At 31.9% G+C, this 19,828-nt stretch overlaps 1 protein-coding gene across 8 annotated transcripts in view; it reads left to right on the forward strand.

Annotated features, from left to right (window-relative positions):
• Window positions 1-19,828, forward strand: part of Dus1 (Dihydrouridine synthase 1) — a 358,334-nt gene that overhangs the window by 137,564 nt on the left and 200,942 nt on the right. The window contains exon 4 of one of the 8 annotated variants that reach the window (XR_012756236.1): window positions 1,070-2,304. The exons of the other annotated variants lie outside the window; for them this stretch is intronic. The gene's annotated coding sequence lies outside the window, so the exon portion shown is untranslated. Of the gene's footprint in view, window positions 1-1,069; window positions 2,305-19,828 lie in introns of those variants that run through there. 8 annotated transcript variants of the gene reach the window in all.

Consider the following 19,828-nt stretch of genomic DNA (forward strand, 5'->3'; position numbering starts at 1 on the left):
GGAAACAAATTAGAATAAAAAATAAGAATTAAATCAAATTGAGAATTTTAAACAAAAAAATAATTATTATTTTTTTGTAAAACATAAAAAATAAATAAATGTAATAATTATTAAATTTTAAAATTAAAAGTAATGAAAATATTTAGTTAAATAAAAGCGTGGCGCAGTTTTTATAACAATCTTTTCGAATAAGTATTTATAGACATTTGCTGTATTTTAAAATATATTTTTTGTTTAATGAGGTTGTTTAGTATACGTATGTATATACTTCATTTATCTGCAGTACAATAACTCAAGTTTTAATTCTTTGACGGTTCAAATTTGCACCGAGATGACCTTTAAGGGTTGACAAGATAAAAAAAAAAAAAAATTAAATTTAGAAATCTTGCTCAAAGTTATTACATTTTGACGGTAATCTGAAAAATGATTAATTATTATAATTTTAATCGTAATTTTGAATTCGTTAAATAAAAATTCATAATTAATTAAAATGAAACTTTTAGCGGAAAGAGTGCGTTCAATTTGGCTTAGATTACAAGCAGAATTCGAAGATGAACTTCAACTACGTGAGAAGACGTACAAAGAAAGCAAGCGGGTGCATTTTCCCAGATTGTTACTTGTAGATAGTCAGTCTCAACAGGAGAGGTTCCAGCAGACCTTTCCGCCTCCTCGCGTCGTTATTGAAAATGAAAATGAAGATTAATTGTTGTAAAAATAAATGTTGTGTTGTTTTAAATAAATTATAAAAACTGCGCCACTGTTTTATTTAACTAAATATTTTCATTACGATTATTATATTTATTTATCGGTTATTTATTAGATATTTATATAATTTATTTTTTACTTTTCAGTCTATTTTTATATTTGTTAATATATTATATTTTTTTGTTTAAAATTCTCAATTTGATTTAATTCTTATTTTTTACTTTTTAGAGGGTTTTTCTAATTTGTTTGCTTTTTATTTTATTAGTGTTAATATTAATATTAGTTAAATAAAAGCTTTTTTAAAAAATATTGTTTTAAAATGTAATCGAATATATTTTTGTAATTTTGTTTTGTTTTTTTGTAGGTGAGTCGGAAGAATCCCGATTACGGGCAAAGATTCGGATTCGCTGACAGGTTCGTCAAGATATTATTGAATGTGCGTATATATACCTGCGCACTACCGACTGAATTTCCTATCTCACCAACTCCTCTTTCGGGGTTGGATCCGCAATTAAGCATAACAAATCCCCGGGATGTTCCTTTAAGCTCGAGGGATCCAGAATCTCCATGTTTCCTCACCGTCGCCCATCCACGCATGCGCGGACGAACCACGGCTCTGCAGGGGGCTGTCCTTCACCCTTTCGCTCTCCGGTCCTTTCTTCACCTGCACCAGGACTTCTCATAGGTGTTGTATTCTTCCTAACGCCTCCTTGTTTCCTGTTGGATCACTCTAATTGCTATCTTGGAGACACCGCACCCTAATGTTACTCTTAAGCTGTGGGGAGATTTTTGGTGTAGTTCCGTGGATTCTCCGACACGCAGTACCGACATTTCTATACATTTACATATTCTTCCAGATGGAAACAGGATTTGTTACCCATCATTATTAGGCCGTTTCCGTCTTCCGTAAGAATGTCGTTCGTTATTACAAAAACTTGTTTGCGTTACATAAAATTCCTTTCGGTTAGCTGCTGGATGATCTTATTTCGTACGGGTGAAATTTGAGATCACCCAGCGCTAGAGCCTGTCGCCTAACGGATAATTTTGGACTCACAAGAAGTCTCCTTCTTATTCTGTCAGCGTTTTCCGGAGTTTGAACTGAACGGGGAAGGCCTGGTGGTTTTTTCTTCATATAAGATCCAGTAATTTTAAAGGTCTCAACCCATCGTATTTTATTGAATGAAATTTTGGAGAAATCCGTGCAGAGGTTCGAGGAGAGGCTCTATTTACGTCGGACAGTTGATTTCAAAATGCAATAAAAATGTTATTATTTAATTTAAAACCCTTTTTTCTATAATTAAAACAACGCCTTTCCAATTCTTTATCCTATATTAATCTGCTTTTTTCATAGGTTCATTTAATTATCTGCTTGTTTTTTTATGAATTTCTTTTTTCGTTATTTGTCTGGATATTAAAAATTAATGTATTTTATCATTATAGGATGTTTGACGTAATTTCGATGTGGTTTATTTTCGTGCACCTTGAAAGTTTTTCCTTATAAACTCGGTATTTAAATTTATTGTTTTTTTAAACAAAAAATGTATAATAATTTTATTTTATTATTAGTTTCACTAATTGTGGTTAATTCCTTCGTAATTTACTGTGTGTGAATTTCTCTTGTAGATAATGTATTATATAATTATACAGTTTAAAAAGGAGAAATTGGTTTGTTTTTATTGTGTTTAATAAATTTACTTTTGTTTTCTACTCGTATATAAACGATTAGCTTTTACTTCCTTGTAGAAAGTAAAGGAAGTATTGTGATCGCGACAGATTTCAACGGAATATCAATTTTGACCATCCCCGAGTCCATTTTGACTAGTTTCGGCGTGACGTCTGTACATATGTATCTCGCATTACTCAAAAACGATTAGCCGTAGGATGATGAAAGTTTGGATTTAGGACTTTTGTAACATGTAGCTATGCTCCTTCCGTATAGGTTGCAATCGATCGGACCAGTTTCCAAAAAAACCCCAAAATCCCCAAACATTTGAATTTGTTAACTGCAGTAATCAGTCCTCCTTGAGAGCTTTTCAACGATGTATCATAAGCGGTAGTTATTTTCATCGGTTCCACAGTTATAGCCACCAAGTGAAGTATTTGGATATACAAGAGGAAGGCTTTTTTTTGTAATTTAAATATATTGATTTTTAATAATTATTAACCTGCGATTGTAAAAAAAAATTAAAAGTACAAAATAATTCGATAACAACAATAAAGAAAAAAAAGAAAAAATATCACAAGTTATTAATGAAATAAAATTTTATGTACTTTTCATTAAAAATAAAATCCATTTCGGCACGCCGAAAGGGTGCTAAGTAGGGTATAAAAAAGATTTCCACGTTAAAGTTAAGAAAAACTTCAAATTTATTCAATACGACAACGGTTGCATGTTTAGCATACGACAAGCCCCATCACAATTTGGTCATCCCTTACCGTAAGGGTTGTCATATCAAAAATTGTTTCCGACAAAAGTTTTAGATAATATTTAAGGACCAACGACCACTTTAAACCGTTTTGATACTGTGCCTATTAAAGGAGGTATGATTTTTTTGTCTTCAAAACCCCATTTTTTCAACGCCCTGATCCAACGGTTGGCGATATCAAAAAACTTTACTTATGTAAGTTTTAGGCCCTTATCCAAAGAATAGTAGGATTTTTGAACGAATTCGATATTTTACTTAATATGAAAGGTATAGTGATATTTTTTTTTTGGAAAAAGGGGGATCGGGGGAATCGGGAGATGGGGGATTTGCAACGCGATGATATGTCTAAATTTTCTCGGAAGTTGAATCTTGGTACCCGTTACAAAAAAAGGTGAGCGGTAAAATTAAATAAATGAATAATATTTGAAGCGTAGAACAGGAAACTCTGTAATATAAACATATTAAAAATATCTGAAATTTTATTGGTCAGCCATTATATTATTTGTTTAAACGCTTCATAACATTGAATTTTCGTTTGATTTCATACCTTATTTTATTTATTACTTCCTTGTATAAAGTAAAGCAAGTATTGTGATCATGAAAAATCTCGGTTTTTAGATTTCAATAGAAATATCCATTTTGAACATCCTTGAATCTATTTTGACCAGTTTCAGTGTGACCTCTGTACGTACATATTTGTCTCGCATAACTCAAAAACGATTAGCTGTAGGATGTTGAAATTTTGGATTTAGGACTGTTGTAATATCTACTTATGCACCTCCCCTTTTAGATTGAAATCGACTGGATGGAAACTGCCCGAAAAAGACCAAAATTAAAAAAGTTGAATTTTGGACTTTTTTTAACTTTAATTTTGGACTTTTTTTAATTTTCATCGGTTCCAGTGTTATAGCCAAATAAAATTTAACTTATTGAAATATTTGGTTCTTACAAGAGGAAGGCACGTCGGTTCGAATCCGACTTCATCAACTTTTTTTTTTAACTTAAATATATTAATTTATTAATAATTATTAATCTCTGATTGTAAAAAAAATGTTTGCAAGTAAATAATAATTCAATAATAAAAAAAAGAAAATATGGAAAAAGATCAGAAGTTATTAGCGAAATAAAATTTTACGTACTTTTAAAAATGTTACATGTAATTTAATAGACATTATTACATATTTGTATATGTAATAGAGTTAGTGAAACATCTGATTATATAATATTAATTGAAAATTATTATTTAGGATCGTGTTATTTTTGGATTTTCTACTTTAATTTCATCTACATTGAAGTTGACTGAAAAATAGACCCTGATAAGAACAACATATACATGTCGATATGTTAGTTGATTACTCCTGTGATATTGTCGGACAAGATTCTCCCCAAGTCGAAGTTGATCATCAATTCGTTTATTTGTATTTTATTGCCGATCATTTAATCGCTCTTTAGTTTCATATAATTCTTCTCATCTTAATTTGTGTACACGTTCTCTAATTTTCAAAATTTCTCTCTCTTTATATTAATCATTCTCTATTAATCGTTTTATTCTTTCTTTGGTTTTCACATCTTGTTCCTCTTATTTTCAGATATATTTCTGGCTATTATGTTTCTTTTTCCTGCACGATTGTTTCTTTTTCATTTTTGATTATTCACCAAATAATCTAATAATAAAAACCGTAAGTTCGTAAGCAGTAAGCAGTAAGCAGAGTTGACTTAACGGAATATTTTAATTTATATGACACACTAGAAATCTGATACGAATAATACCGATCTAGTAATACAAGTAATAAAGGATCTTTTATTCTATCCTAATATTTCATAAATTAATAATTGTATAAATATTTGATGTTAATAAAAACTAATATTTCACCAATCGTGTAACTGTCCACGTTATTAAAGAATTGGAGGATCGTATCTCACTTTCAATTGATATATATTTAAATGAACAGAAGGAAAAAATGCGTATGTGTAATTTAATTAACGTACAAGGAAGTTATGTGGTGTCCACATTAGATATTTTCCAATTATATTTTATCGGCGTTATCAATTATCATTATAGGCGTTTTACCAACTACTTGGTAATTTTCACAGATGCGCATTAATGGAAAATTAAAAATACTTTGAACATTTGATTCCTTTATCGCTTTGTGTCTTATGAATTTTTTGAATTTTTTATTTATTTCTAATAGGAACAGAGTTATCTTAGTTGATTTATTGTGCGCACTCGATTTACGTTACCTATTTGTATGATCTATTACACGATTTTTTTACTTATAAAATTCGCTAGCGCTCTTAGTTTTTCACGTAGAAAAAAATAGACGTATAGTTTTTTATACGAAATTTCCTCAATTATCGATTTGTTTTTTTTTTTTTTACATTTATATTTAATTAAAAATAAACCCTTTATTGGCGAGTAAATACAAAAACGTTTTCCTTAATTTGTTTATAAACAAATTAAATAGTTAATCGCTTATGTCCGCTATGTCGTACTTTTATATAGTTTTCCCTTTTATTTGTTTTAGTGAAATTTTTCCTGGTTGTCTTTATTGATTTATCTATCAAGCTAATTACATTTAAAGAGATTTGAAGCTGGAATCTTCAAGAAAATAAATATTTATATTGATCGTTGAGATACCGTATTTTATATTATTATTTTAATTCCAGGTTTTAACCCGCTCTATATTTTTGTTATCGATCTAATGTGCGTCATGAGGCTGAAAAATTAATATCACATAGTAGCAGTATATGTAACGTGTTTTGCGAGCCTGCTTTTACGTTAAGTAAACCTATTTTGTGTGTTGTCATGCGATGTAATATTTAATGATGGGCATAATTACTGTTATTACTTTATCGATGTTCATACTTATTGTCTGATATTAAGTAAAAATAAGTCGGTAATAAATTATTTTCATTGTTTTAACTTTTCCTTTATTAAATACATTTATTATTATTATGTATTTTCATTATGATAAGAAATGTATTTGATCCTTAAATAAAGTTTAATTAATTTTCTATTTTTAGTAAATTATTTATTAAATGTAATATATTGAGGGCCCTGTTGATATGATGTTAACGTAAAATTTTACCGGATTTAAACTACGATGTTTTTCGGGTTTGATTTAACGAATTTGAATACGGTTACATTTATTAAAGCCAAATCTCCAAAAAAAAGTTTTATATAAAGGTTAGTTATCCTTTAAAGATTAGACCAGACATTACGAAGTGATTCTATATAACATACTTAAGAAGAAATGTCCACCGAAAATGCATATTTTTCTGTCTGTCCACCATTTTGTGTTTTTATGAAAAAAAGTTATTTTTCTAGAACGGTTTGAGATAAAGCAATAAAGTGTATTCTATTATAAACTAATTTTTGTTAATAGGAAAAAAATAACGCTACTGTTCGTTGACAAATTTCAAAATGGCAGTTGTTTCAATTTTTCAATCTTAAATATCTTAGGAATTATCTGATTTATCTAATTATGTTATAGTATAAAAATTATAAACCGTTTTTTTGTAAATAAATTGATACATTATTCGTAAAAATCCGACGACAAACAAAACAGTTATTGCAAAAAATAGACCTAAACCGATATGGCAGCCCTCTTGTTTTTTACTTCCTTGTACGGAGTAAAGGTAGTATTGTGATCGCGAAAAATTTCGGTTTTTAGATTTCAACGGAAATATCCATTTTGATCATCCTTGAATCCATTTTGACTAGTTTCGGCGAGATGTCTGTACGTACATATATATCTCGCATAACTTAAAAACGATTAACCGTACGGCTAATAGTTTTTTAGTAAAGTGGTCTTTTCTCTTTAAAGTTGAATACTTCGGTCAGAAAACTCGTATAAAGACGTATAAAAAAAGAAATTAAAGCTAAGTGTTAAGATTTTAATGAAGGTTCCTGAAAAAATTTCGGTTCCACATGCGCTTGATCAAAGTAAACTTTTAAATTTTTAAAACTTTTATTCTGACTGATTTTGTATTTTTAATTTGATGATTTTTTTAATCTGAAGTATACTGTTTAAACGTAAAGTATTCAAGCTTTAATGTTGTTTTTTATTTGTCTCTCTAAGCCTGTTGGATGCAAAGTTAAAGTACTTTGAATACAAAGATTTTTACTTCCTTGTACGGAGTAAAGGTAGTATTGTGATCGCGAAAAATTTCGGTTTTCAAATTTCAACGGAAATATCTATTTTCACCTGCCGAGAATCCATTTTGATTAGTTTCAGTTTGATGTCTGCACGTATATATCTCCAATAACTCAAAAACGATTAGCCGTGGAATTTTGAAATTGAGGATTTAGGACTATTGTAACGTCTAGTTTCGCACCTCCCGTTTTGATAACAATCGATTTGACCAACACTATCCAAAAAGGCCGAAAATCCAGAAAAAATGGATTTCGGAGTTTTTCTTAGCTGCAGTAATAAGCCCTGGTTGAGACCTTTTCAACGATATATCATAACTGTTACTTATTTTCATCGGTTCCAGAGTTATAGCCAAACGAAATTTTAATTAATGAAATATTTGGATCTTACAAGGGGAAAGGACATTGGTGCGAATCAGATATCATCTGTTTTAGGTAGATTTCATAACAAAGCTACCTATTGTAATGAGTACCATGATTCGACTTCCGGAAAATTTTGACATATTTTAGCGTTTCACATCTTCCACACTCCAAAACCAACGTCAATTCAAAAGTTATATATATATATATATATATATATATATATATTTGTGTGTGTGTGTGTGTGTGTGTGTGTGTGTGTGTGTGTGTGTGTGTGTGTGTGTGTGTGTGTGTGTGTGTGTGTGTGTGTAAACTGCCGTAATTTTGCGCCAATCACTTTCAAATTGATATAAAAAATATAACGACCCAAAATTTCGGCTGACCCAAAATCGAACCATGCGGATGGAAATGGGGTGAGCTTTTCGAAAAAACAAAATATTGCTATTACCCCCTTATTAAGTAAAATATCGAATTCGTTTAAAGTTCCTACTATTCTGTGGATAAGGACCTAAAATTTATCTTAGTAAAGTTCTTTGATCTAACCAACCGTTAGGCCAGGGGGTGGAAAAAATGTGGTTACGAAGACAAAATAGATCATACCTCCCTTAACAGCCACAGTATCCACTCGGTTTAAAGCAGTCGTTAGTCCTCTAAACATTACCTAGAAACAATTTTTGATATGATCAACCCTTACGGTAAGGGATGACCAAATTATAAGAAGATTGGGCTTGTCATATGCTAAACATACAACCGTTGTCGTATCGAGTAAATTTGAAGCTTTTCTTAGCTTTAAGGTGCAAACCTTTATTATCCCCAACTTAGCACCGCTGAAATCTACCTCCCCCTTCCGGCGGCCCGAAAGGGATTTTTTTTTTCAACTATTTTTAATTTCAAACTATTGATTTATTAATAATTATTAACCTGTGATGGTAAAAAATTTTACGATAAATAATAATTGAATAATAAAATATATACACATGGTGATTCAGGAGGATAGGGCACTCATTCTAGAGGCTAAAAATAAGAAAAAAGTTCATATTAACAAAGTTCGGACCTTTGTTAAAATTTTATTTGTTTTCTGTTGACATTATTTACATCAATCTTCTTATAATTAAATTCTCTTCAATTTATGTTTAAAAAGTGTGTGATTTATTGCCAATTTAACGACGTTATTGTACGTTAAACGCAAAAAAATGTGTTTTTGACCCTATTTTTGGCGTTTTACACGGGATATCTTAGAAACTAAGAGAGATACAGTTGTGGGACCTATTTTTTCGATTTCCCAGTTCAAAAACCGTAAGAAGCAATTGAATTTGCCCCCTTAATTGACCTTCCCAGAATTTCAGAAAGCCTTACTTTACCCGGAGTAACTGAAACTCGGGCGAAATCTTTCAACCTGTATAACTCGCTAACGAAGCGTTTTCGGACCTATGTTTATATGTACTTTTTTCTTATTTTTAGCCTGTAGAATCAGTTGTCAAAGTATTGCCCTGTCCTCCGTATGTCACTCTGTATTCAGGAAAATTTAATGTAATTTTCATTAAAAAAAATGCGTATGTAATTTAATAAGCGTACAGTGAAGTCATGCGGTGTCCAAATCACAGTTTTTTTTTTATTATCGTGACTAAGTTGATAACGGACCAAATTTTCCGGTTAAAATTGCTAATTATAACAATTCCTCACTTACGTCTCCGAGGTTGTCCGGGAAAAAATTCACATGGAACGGTGGAATTGTATTTTCAAAGACATATTACATCCCGTACCTCTGTATCAAATAAGAGGTTGATTAACAATATCGTAGAAATTGTCGGATTTTTTTGCCGAGAAACCTTTTTCAAACCGAAGCCTAAGCTGCACTTTCTACCGTCACTTTGACCGACTCTCTTATATGGGGACCAACAAATATTCCTTCTTTAATTTTTCATTCAGTTACATTCGGAAATTTCTGCCTGATGTACAAAAATCCGGGACTATCCTTCTTCATTGCTTTTACAAAACGTTTTATCGATCCTAGCAAAAGGTTATTTCGGGTTCGACAAAGGTTCGTGAATAATATTTATCCCGTATGGAGTTAAGTTGTCTCGTTTCTTCCAGTCTTTAGTAACATTATGTTTATCCCTAGCTCGGTTGTCCCGTTCGCAAAGAAAACACATGTACTTAGTATAGCCTAACAAAATAGCTATAACTTTCAAATCACCACATACGTTTCAGTAATGTTTTTTGTAATTTATTTTTTCAAGAACGTCTTTCATCACATTGTACGTCTCTTTCAAATTAAGGTTACCGTAAGCGATTGTTATCGAAATATATTTGTTACCGTTGTGTAGTAGAACCACTCTTAAACTATACTTGGACGAATCTATGAAAAGGCGCCAATCCTCAGGTTTATCAACTTGTCCTAAGTACAACATAAGATCATCAGTATTTCTGCAATCAACCAAATTATTTATATCGATAAAATACAGAGAAAGTTCTTTTTATCAGCTTTGAAAACCCGAAATTTTTGTATTTTTTTAAAGTAAATTCCAACTTTGCTGTCTTGATCCTTACAGTTCGGCTTGATTTTTTTATCAATTTAAATCCCTAACCGAGTCATTTAATTCACGTTGTGATATAAGATGTGGCTTATAAGAAGATAATTCAAAATCAAATTTGTCTTGTTCAGTACTGCCTGATTCTTCATCGCTGCTTTCGAAACACACATTCACAGGTTGTCCAGGAACTGGAATAATTTCACTGTGAGGTACAGGCCCGATTGCAAATTGCAATGAAGGATATTTTACAGGATTTTTAGATTTTTTAGAAATTCCAGGAACACTTTTTGAAGCAAAAGTAACAATCGGTTACAAGATCCTTGGTTCACGCCAAACCATACGTACACAAAATTGCAAAGCCTTCGTGTACCTTTCAGTCATCCTCTTAAATATACAGAAAGAGCCCACGTGTTTTCCTGATGACCAATTTTACACTGAAAGTACAAACGATATGCTTTTTTATTTAAAGGTGTAATGTTTTTTCCATTTGATTTTACGTTAAACTCGCCACATAAATAACAAAAGGCATCCTCATCATTTACACAATTTCGAGGCATTATGCCACTGCACAAGCTTAAAACAGCAATAAGACTGCACAAAATTAATTCATTCTAAATCCCAGGGCTTAATAGAAACAACACAGCTGTGTTCTCAGCTACATGTTTTTACTTGAACACACATGATTAATCTTGTCCATGAAGGCTCATTCTTCAGTATTAGATATGATGTAATTTAAATCTTGTCTAGTATTTTTTATCTATAACTTACAAATTACGTTAACAAAGTTAAACGATAAAAAATGAGATAACAGAATACAATATATGAGCTTAAAATTCTAACTATACGTTGAAAAATGAAAAAAATCTTTTAATTAAAATTTAAAAATTATTCAAAAATGGTGTGCGATAGAAATATTCTGAGTTCATATTCGTTTTGAGCATCAAAAACAGATTAAAATCATGTATCGCATGTTAAGAAACAAAAATTTTGTTTATCAGTGTAATTATTAATCTTATTCAGCATAAAATGATTTTTTATGCGTTTGTAGAACACGATTTCATATTAAATGAAGATATAGAGAATAGACTCAACACAAGAATAACCGCTCCGATTGCTTTCTCGTACATGTTTTTCTTCTTTCTTTTGTAATTACATATTATTTAGAACATATTAATACATAATTATAACAGTTAATACATTAACACTTTTATTATATCTTATTCGACAACAGTAAAATTAGGATCACATTTGAATACATAGAAATACTCGCTTAAGAGATTATAGTTCTATGTTATAAACAACAAAATTAACGTTTTTATTGTAATCTTGAATAACAATAAAATAACACGCTTCACCATCGTTTACATAAAGTAAAGTATTGATGGACAGTTAGATTATCGATTAATATAACATTAGTCAACGAAAAAGACATTTTTTTCGTTTTATTTGGAATCGTTCATGGCGATTTTAACCAATTTTGTAACGGTCAATTCAAAACTGTTATTAAATTTATATAATACATAACGGTTTTTTTTTAGATACATTGGCGGCTCGTGCATAGGCACTTTAGAATTTCAGGACCCCCGATTTCTACTTAATATTATTGATAAAATTAAATATAACGAGTTATTTTTTCTTTAATTCTTTCTTTGGATTTGTATAATATATACCTTAAGCTTAGTATCAATAGACACCTCTAGTTTACGAAAAAGATACGAAAATATTTCTATGGAACTGTACGTTTCGCAGTTCCAGCGGCGTGGTGTTCGGCTGTTGTGCGCATGGGCACATAGGAAGCTGTACGTGAGGCTTCCTATGTGAGATGTATGAGGCTTCCTATGGGAGGAAGAGAGAGCACTGTGCTCCTGCAGTACCAACCCTGGCGTGCTGATGGAAGTTATATTTTTTCTCCGCGTGTGTAAGGATCGTTTCTTGTTTATTCCCTTTTCTGTGGAAGGAATATGAAAGCGGTTTAGTTGTTTTTTTCAGTACCGTTCAGAAGATTGTGGAGAGCAAGGATTCTTTGATCGCCAAATCTGTCCAAAAACAGGCTGGAAGGGCGAAAGAGAAGGTAATTAGTAAAAACTAATTTCTGTGTACATAGAAATTTAATTAAGCACCGTTGGACTGTAGTGTTTTTAAACGGACATTTTATTAAGTTATTATCTAATAATGCTAAAAAATATTATCTGTGTTGACATTTTATTATTTATTCGGTTAAACGGAATACGGATTTATGCACATCGTGCATAAAAACCGTGTACCATATTCTTGAATGTGATAAAGTTAAGCATTAGATTATTATTCTGCTTCCAGCTATTTTATTGGATTCATTTTTTTTTATTCTTTTACTTAAAAACTTTAACCGTGGTCTTCAAAAGGCCCAGAAAAAAATTTTCCGGGAGCAACACCCCCATTAATTTTAGTTACGAGCCGCCTACTGTATATTAATAATATTTAAAGTGTAAAGAAATAAGTCCAGTAGTCACGGTTTTTTGAACTCGATCGTCCATCGACTCGGTGTCTGGTGCGTTAATCCTCGCGGTTACACCAGTCTGTCGACCGTCAAGCGTAATTTGTTGTATGTAAGTTAGTTAATTAGATTACTTTAGTCAGATACGACCTTCGCCACACCTTTGCGAATTAAGTACGGTATACGCACGTGCTTTAGTTAGAAGAATCATTGAATTAAATAAAATGATAAATGTTTTAAATTACGTTCTATATGTGTGTAAGCCGTGCATCAGAAACAACCCACAGCTCTAGGAATTTCCGGGAAAGTGTGTCGCCAACTTTTTACGTTGTACACGTGTGAAAAATTGTATTATATACTCATCGGCAAAGAGTTACAGAGTTTAATATAGAAAGATGTTGGAAAATTTTAAACATTGGATTCCGGTTAATCGGTATTCGGATTAATCTTTCTTGATGTAATCAGTGCCTTTTTAATGTATTAGTAATACATATATATATAAAATATACGAGGGATATCTCTAAAGTAAATCCCCTGGGAAATTTCTCTCCTTAAGGTTGGCGAACCTGTATCGTTCATGGCCACGCTAGTAATGTACACACCGCATTGTTGTCTATAAGTTGTCGCGTTGTATTATCTTTGATTACGTTATAAAATAAACAGGAAAATCGATGTTACCCCAGACTGAATTACGTGGAGCGATACGGCTTTTTAAACCATCAGAACGTTAATCCGGCTGAAATTCAAACGTAGTTTGTTGCTGTGTACGGTGATAATGTAATGAATGAAAGAAACGTCCTGTTGAAACGCGTCGATGATGAAATCAGAAAAGATTGTCGCTCAACGATTTCTTACTTGACCGTTCTTTTTCCCGATGTTTCAGTAGCTGTTATCGGTCGCATTATTTATGACCGTTTAGGCTTCAGAATGGTTTCTGCACGTCCGGATGCCGCGCGTTCTAACGGAACGTCACAAAGAAATCCGAATGGGATCTGCTTTGGAATTTTTGATCCGCTGCACAGAGAAAGGTGAAAAGTTCCTTAATTCGATCGTTACGTGGATTTTGTATTTCACGCCTGAGAGAAAACGGCAGTCAAGTGAATGGCCGTCATTCTTAATCGTTAACCAGACCGACAAACGTCAAACCACAGCCCTTTGGACGCAAACTGAAGGCCACAGTCTTTTCTGATCGATTTGGCATACTGGTGATCGATTTCGTGCCGTGTGGAACGACTATAAATGAAGAGGCCTACTGCGAAATTCTACGTAAGTTACGGCGCGCCATTCAAAATCGGCGACGTGGGCGGCTGATCGACGGCGTCGTCCTGCTGTACGTTCACATGATGCGGCTCCGACACGTGATTTACTGAGAACATTTGGATGGGAAATTTACGATCACCCACCATATAGTCAGGACTTAGCTCCTTCTGATTACCATTTGTTTGGAAAATTTAAAGAATTTTGGAGCGGTAAGCGGTTCGCGGGTGACGATGAACTTAAAAATACTGTTAATCAGTGGCTAAGAAGAATACGACGAGGGTATATTGAAACTCGTGTATCGTTACGATAGATGTCTTAATTCTTGTGGCGATTAAATATAGAGGTAGTTTAAGTGAAATAAAAAATATTTATAAAATTTTCAGAATAAACTTTTTTTACAATGAAACGGTCTTTACTTTAGAGATAACCACTCGTAAATCTTGTGTAATTTATTAGTAGGTTTTAAATGAACGAAGAGAAAGAAAAATTTATGTACGTAGATAAAAAAAACGGTAGAATTTTATCTGTTAATATTGTTCGGGATTTATTTCTTTAAAATATTAAATTTCGAACAAAATATATTGTTCTGGAACGTTGGATGCTAATGTTTTGCTTTTCGTGTGTCAGAAGAGAGGGGTTCGTAGTGCGCGGGCATCGACCACCTTGCTAATAACATGTAGAACTCAGCGTCGTACCTTTGACCCAGTTTATTTCACTCCACTCAATCTTGCTAACTACTCTACATCCCCTCCCTTTTTTACGTACTCTGTAACACAGTAGCCTTATTTTTAATCAACTTCTTTCTCGTTGTAGTATACCGCTGCTGTACGTCCTTCAATTCCTTCTGTTAGCAGGATTATTAATATTATTATCGTTTCATCTAACCGTTTCCTTTTCACCGGTTTAATTTCCTTTTCGTTTTGGTCTTCTCGGCTTAGCAATATATTTAATTCAAAACTAAACTTGTTTTTAAATATTAAAATATATGACAGTCGTAAAAACAGCTTTTTAATATAGGATATTTAAATAGTAACAATAAACAAGAGACGAATTTTAAAAATTAAATAACCGACTGCCGAACAAAACATTGTTTACAAATATTGCTCTTTAATAATTAAAGACCGTGAGAGTGATAATTTTGTATATATATATTTTTTAATTTTTTTAAAAATTTATTTAAACGTGTATATATATATATATATTTATCTAAAGTGGCAAACAAATTAATCCGAACACAGTATTTTTAAACGAAAAGATAATTAATAGTCAAACTTACTCAAATTTAACAGTTTATGTGATCTTTTTTGTTTTAGGTAATTTCATAAGAAAGCTACATATTGTAATGGGTACCATAATTCGACTTCCGAAAAATTTCGACATATCTTCGCGTTTCACATCCCCCAGACCGGAAAACCACCATCAGTTCAAAAGTTATATATATATATATATATATATATATATATATATATATATATAACTTATATATATATATATATATATATATATAATATATGCCGTAATTTTGCGCCAATCACTTTCAAATTGATACATAAAATATAACCATTCAAAATCTCGATGGAGTTCGTTAGTGGGCAAAATCGGACCTTGGAGTTAGAAATGGGAGGTTTTTTTGAAAAAATAAAATATCGCTATAACTTTGATATTACGTAAAATATCGGATTCGTTTAAAGTTCCTACTATTCTTTGGATAAGGGCCTAACATTTATATAAATAATGATTTTTGATATCACCAAATATTAGCCCGGGGGTTGAAAAAATAGGGTTTCGGAGACAAAAAATCATACCTCCCTTAATAGGCACAGTATCGAATCGGTATAAAGTGGTCGTTAGTCCTGTAAACATTACCTAAAACCTTTGTTTGCGACAATTATTGATATGACCAACCCTTACGGCAAGTGATGGCCAAATTGTAAGAAGATGGGGCTTGTCGTATGCTAAACATGCAACCGTTGTCGTATCGAGTAAATTTGAAGTTTTTCTTAACTTTTAGGTGGAAATCTTTTTTATCCTACTTAGCACCCTTCCGGCGTCCCAAAAGGGATTTTTTTTACTTTTTTTCTTTATCTTCCAATATTTTTTTTCATGTTTGTCCTCAAATCTTGCATCCTTAATTTAACATACTTCCATACATTGCTGATTAATGTAATTTTGAACAAGTACTAAAATCGGGTGCCAATAGAATATTCCACCATTACTTTTGCAAACATCCCCCCCCCGTACGGGGGTGAATTAAGGGTACAGGTGTAATAATTTATCATAATTCCTGACTATAAAAACTTTACTTTGAAAAACGGCACTATTTCATTATTTTTTATGGTAAATTTTTGATTGAAAATTTGTTTGCTGTTTTATTAATAATATACTCGCAGATTCGGCAGTGCTTCGCTATTGGTACATTTCAGTATACATATGTAGATTATAGATAGAACACAATCGACAGTTTCAGAAAACATTTAAATACTGAACATTACGGAATTCACAAAATTTAACCTTTCACGTTTTCTCTTTCTCCCTATTGCCCGTTTCCCATTTTTTGGAAAAATATTTCTTTTCACGTAACCGATCTATATATTCCGAATATGAGCCAAATCGGACAATAAATACAATTTTTCGATATATCTCGACCCCAGCGCTACGTAGCGGGTCTAAACTAATTCAGAAACCTTCGCGGGCGTGCGCACAACTCACCAAAGTTTCTTTGCAATTGGATGAACGGCATAGGAATCCATACGGGACATGAAATATTCATTTTTACTTCCTTGTACGAAGTAAAGGATGTATTGTGGTCGCAACAGATTTCAGATTTCAACGGAAATATCCTTTTCCGGACTAGTTTCGGTGTACGTATATATCTCGCATAACTCAAAAACGATTAGTCGTAGAATGTTGGAATTTTGGATTTAGGACTGCTGTAACATCTAGTTGTTCACCTTCCCTTTTGATTGGAATCGACTGAACAAAAGGTGTCCGAAAAAGTGGAATTTTTCTTAACTGCAGTAATCAGTCCTCATCGAGAGATTTTCAACGATATATCATAAGTGGTAGTTATTTTCATCGGTTCCTCAGTTATAGCCAAATAAAATTGTAATTCATGAAATATTTGGATCTTACAAAGGGAAGATCTTATCGGTTCGAATCCGACTTTTTATTTTTAATTTACATATATTGATTTATTAATAATTTCTAACCTCTGATTGTAAAAAAAGTTTTGCGATAAATAATAAATAATTCTATTAATAACAATTTAAAAAAATATCAAAAGTTATTAATTAAATAAAATTTTATGTACTTTTCATTTAAAAAAAAATGTGTATATATAATTTAATAGGCGTACAAAGCAGTCGTGTGGTATCCACATCAGATATATATATATGTATATATATATATATATATATATATATGTATATATATATACACACACACACACACACACACACACACACACACGATATTCTGGACCATCAACAAAGTACCGGGAATTGTAAAACAAAGCTCCCAAATTTTTCTTTATTCATCAATACTTATTTTGTCGCCTTCAAAGTAGGCCCTATTTCATGCAACGCACATAAGCCAGCGTTTTTCCAGTCGTTGATAAACAGTTGTTATAAGCATTTATCGGTATGTCCTTTAGCTTCTTCCACGAGTTTTTCTTTATGTTTTCAATCGAGTCGGGAAAATCAAACAAACATTATTCATATATATATTAAATGAACATAATTGAAAGTTTGATAAAACATTAACAAAATTTAACCTTTCCATTTTTGCCTTCTTCCCATCTTCCTTTTATTCCTTTTTCCCTGCTTCTTTTTCTCTTTTTTCATTTTCTCCCTATTTCTCTTTTTCCATTTTTAACAACAATATTTCTTTTCGAGTAAATAATATATATTCTGAATATGAGCCAAATCGGACCATAAATGCAATTTTTCAAAATATCTCGACCCCAACGCCACCTAGTGCGTCCAAAACAAACCAGAAACCTTCGCGGGCGTGCGCACAAGAACTCACCAAAGTTTCGTAGCTATGGGATGAATGGTATAGGAACGCATACGGGAGAAACAGATTTTCAGTTTTATATATGTATATATAAATCTTTTAAAATCGAAATTAACCTGCTAATTAAAATCATGCAATGTTTGATAGAATTTGATTGTAAAACTAAAATGCGCCGAATTCCCATTTTTTTATTTCATTGTATTAAAGTATTTTAATTTTTATTTTTTATATTGATTAATTTTTCGATATTTTCTTTCTATATGTGGAATGCTCAGTATCAAGAAATCTTTATTAGAATAAAAGGGAAGATCACAACGGTTCCCGGTAGAGAATCCTAATTTCAAAAATAAAACAAATATATAAAGTGGTTAATATATAAACGAGTACAGACCGTATGTTTGCTGCATTGTTATTCAATCGGAAATTAATTTGCTCTGTTTTGCATTACCGTCCAAGCTTTGTTATGTTTGAGATACACTTAAAGCATTCGAGGTAGAATTTGTCCAGGCAGAATCGCTTCTCTGAGAACAATTATATTTCCAGTCGCTATTGCGAACGAATGAAACCGGCACTTATACCCCATAATACAGTGTTCATAAAATATATACAACTGTAAAAGTTGTACAAAAGTATTTAATACTTTAATTTTTTTTAAAGATGTGATGGGAATTAAAAAAAATTGTTTTATATTCACTACTTTTATTTACTATTAAAACAAGCTGTAGTATATTTATTTTATTTCTAGTACATTTTCAAGTTTTTTTACGCTATCCAGTACTATTAAGCACTTCTATCTAGCGGAGCGATTCTTAAACCCACCTTTTTGAGGTAAAAATGACATATTCGAGTCCCGCGGTTTATCAAATGTAAAAAAAAACGTTGTCTAATAAAATTCGAGGTATTTTTTAAAAGTATTCTTTATTACAAATCTAACTGAACTGAACTAACTGAATATAATGTTTTCACGCTTATCTTTTCCCCCGTTTTCATTTCACTGTTAGATTAGGTCATGTTTACAACTGTAAACGTATTTCGTTGACTTCGCCGTGCTGTCCAGTTTTGCATACTCTTACCGGCGAAATTGTAACGAACTTTTTGATAAATCCAGATATTCTTCGTAATATGGGCCGTGAAATTGAATATCGTCCACATATTATGTATACCCGAATAAGTGCTTACGTGGAACTTGTTTGAAGTAATTAAATGTTGTAAAAAAAATCTACTTGAAATTTCCTATTTAACAATTTAACCCGCATGTTATTCCATTACTTCAGGTTTTTTTTTGTTTTCAGTGACAAATAAATTACGCTGAATTATTTATGATCACCCGTATATAGATAACGTAAAGCTACGTCTATTCTCGCTTTCATTAGTAAGTCTGTCATGGCATGTTTAATCTCTATGCTGGAAAATCGCGCTATAGTGACTTTTAATTCAGGAAGGTCGCCTAAACGAGTATGGTTTCATTATTAGTAAATTGTAAACGTGTAAAATTTCTTTTTAATAATAATAATAATAATGTGGTTCCCGTCGGGAATGCGTGTTAGGCGAGGTATAGAAGTACCTCGGGGGTGGCTCGATCAATCATCACCATCAACCGGTAAAAAATGGGGTGCCCCTGGGGTTGTTGTTTTGGGAGGTCAAATGGAGTGCTCTTATAATATCTCTGAAAATAATTGTTCGATTTTCAAAATTCAAACGGAATATTTCGTAGTAGGTTGAAAGCTAACTTTTTCAATTATCCGGTACACTCGCGATCTAACCGACCTCGGTTATTCGGAAATGTTATCTAAAAATCTGATGTGGACACTTCTTTTATCCTAATTTCCTATTACTCTTTTTCCTTTTTTCAATTTTACCATATTCCTTTTTCCCCACTTCCCCTTTATCTTTGCTTCCTTCA

Source organism: Lycorma delicatula, chromosome 4 (assembly GCF_047948215.1).
Source record: "Lycorma delicatula isolate Av1 chromosome 4, ASM4794821v1, whole genome shotgun sequence".
NCBI lineage: Eukaryota > Metazoa > Arthropoda > Insecta > Hemiptera > Fulgoridae > Lycorma > Lycorma delicatula.